At 47.9% G+C, this 2,500-nt stretch overlaps 1 pseudogene; it reads right to left on the bottom strand.

Annotated features, from left to right (window-relative positions):
- Positions 1-2,500, bottom strand: part of LOC126197837 (large subunit ribosomal RNA) — a 10,935-nt pseudogene that overhangs the window by 3,661 nt on the left and 4,774 nt on the right.

Genomic DNA, 2,500 nt, shown 5'->3' with positions numbered 1-2,500 from the left:
GGATCGTGGGATCCCTGTCCGGGTCCTTTTTTATAATTACAACTTCTGCTGTTTTCCAAGTGGTTGGGAAGGTTCGCGTCTCCAGGCATCTGTTGTAGATCTTTGCTAACACCGGGGCCAGCTTGGATACAAGACACTGCAGGATCTCTGCAGGAATTGCATCCGGTCCCGGTGCTTTGCGTTTTCCGAAGGACAAGATTGCGCATGCCACCTCCTCTGATGAGAAGGGGTATACCTGTGTTGTGTTGTGATATTCATGTTGGTCCTGTTGCCTTATCGCCAATTGCATCTCATCGTCTGAGTCAGGTCGGTCGTCAGGTAGGAGCGCACAAAGTAGCTCCTTGGCCGTTTCCAGCCAGTTGGTCGTCATTTGGTCCGAGTCTCCTATTTTCACAGTAGAGAGATGCATTGGTGAGTGTATTTTTTCACGTATTATTTTGTACGGTATACCCCATGGATCGAGAGCCAAGTGAGACGTTACAAAGTCTTCCCAACTCTGTTGGCGATGTAGGAGTAGGGTTTCTTTAAAAATGCCTTTTTTCTGTCTGTATATGGTGAGATGATACTGTCTTTCCTCCATGGTGAAAGACCTTTGGTAGTTGCGGCGCGCCCTCCTCATAGACTGCCGGAGCCCAGTCAGCTCTGGAGTCCATGGAGAAGTCATCTTACGGATGAGACGCCTCCGCATCGGTATTGCCACGGCGACAGCCGCCCTAATTGTAGCTGTTAAGGCCTCGACGGCCTCCTCTATATCAAGGTCTCCGTCTTCCAACTCTGGAGGGTTAAATTCCGCCTCTAGGAGGTCCCAATTGGCTTTCCCGTAATCAAGCTGCATGGTCCACCTCTCTGGTGCCTGTTGTAGTTCCTGTACCAATGAAAATTCGATAGTGTTGTGATCGCTTGTTGTATGGTTTTCTAATACGTGCCAGTCATGAATTTTGTTTGCGATATTGATAGAACTTAGAGTAACATCAATATGTGAAGCTGCCCCAGCTCTACTCCTATAAGTAGGAGGATTGCCGGGGAGATTCACCACATTTAAATTAAATTCCATAATTAGATCTTCAAGGGCAATGCCCCTTGGATCCTGTACTCGGCTGTGCCAGAGAGGGGACTTGGCATTACTGTCCATCGAGATTATATATGACTTCCCTTGTAGGGCTCGCAATATGGTATTAAGCTGTCTTAGGTATATTTCGATTGGATCTCGAAACTGACAGTAAATATTAATCAAATACCAGAACGAGTTTTGATAATTTATTTCTACAACTATTATGTGTTCTGTGCAAAATTGTGTTAATACTGTGGTTTTTATCATATTGTTGAGAATAACTATAGCTGTCATTGGAGACTGTCCAACTGTTATTACTTGTGCTGTAACGGGAAAGCCCAGAGTCCTCCCAGAGGCATTGTTTGGTTCTTGTATTAATACTACGTCTATTTTGTTTTCTTCTGAAAGTCTACACAGCTCCTGCATAACCAGGGAGCTCTTCATTGCGTTGACTTGGTAGCATTTAATAAGTGTCAGGATATCTAGTATATACCATGCTATTCGGCCAGGTCTGGACAGGATCGTATGTTATCCTCCCATACATCTTTACTAGTTCTTCATAAGTTTTGGTAAGATCGAATTTCCTTCCCCGCCTCGCATATATTTTGGTGACTAATTCTTTTAATTGTTCAAAATCTTGGGGGATATTTACCGCCGCTAGCTGGACGCAGTCCACATCCTCCAGAGTTGGAAATGTAATCTTGTTTCCCTTCGGGTGCCCAGCTCTGACCAATTGCCTCAGGGCAGCCATCAACAGTGCTTGATTTTCTAACCTACCAAGCTGCAATGTTTCACTACAAATATTGTATATGTTCCCTGGCGGGCATGTATTGTATTTAGGTGTATTTACAGTTACAGAGCCGTCATCAGTCTGTTCAACTACTGTTTTGTTATTTTCTATTATGTCCACAGAACCTTCACCATTGTTATCTACTTTGTGCCCACTGCGTCTTAGCTGACAATTGTCGGTGTCTTCTGCTGAAGGCGCCAGCGGCGTCGTCTCCAAGGCCAGGGAAACCCCAGCCAGGCAGGAGTCTCGCGCCACGTCTTCTTCTGCCTTCATTAATGAAGCTGGGAGGCTTCTCCTGGCCAGGAAAGACCCGGCTTGACAGGAGAAGTCAGTTGTCGGTGGCCGCACCGGTGGAACCGGGAGAGTATAAGTTCTCCCTTCCTCCACCTCCTCGGCCATTTTGGTTGGAGGCCGCCTCCTGGTAGCCAGGAAGGACCCGATTTGGCAGGAAAATTCCGTCGTTTGTGGCTGCTTCAATGGAATCGGGAGAGTATAAATACTCCCCTCCTTCACCTCTATGGTCGCTGTAGCTGGCGGGAATCCCCCAACAGCCGGGGCGGACCCGGCCCGGCCGGAGTGGTCCTCTGCCCGCAGCTGCTCTGTCGGGTTGGGGAGAGTGCTAACTCTCCCTTCCGCCTCCTCGGCAGCCGCCGTCCCCG

The sequence above is a fragment of the Schistocerca nitens genome, chromosome 7, assembly GCF_023898315.1.
Source record: "Schistocerca nitens isolate TAMUIC-IGC-003100 chromosome 7, iqSchNite1.1, whole genome shotgun sequence".
Lineage (NCBI taxonomy): Eukaryota > Metazoa > Arthropoda > Insecta > Orthoptera > Acrididae > Schistocerca > Schistocerca nitens.
This window is presented reverse-complemented; position numbering and strand designations above follow the sequence as displayed.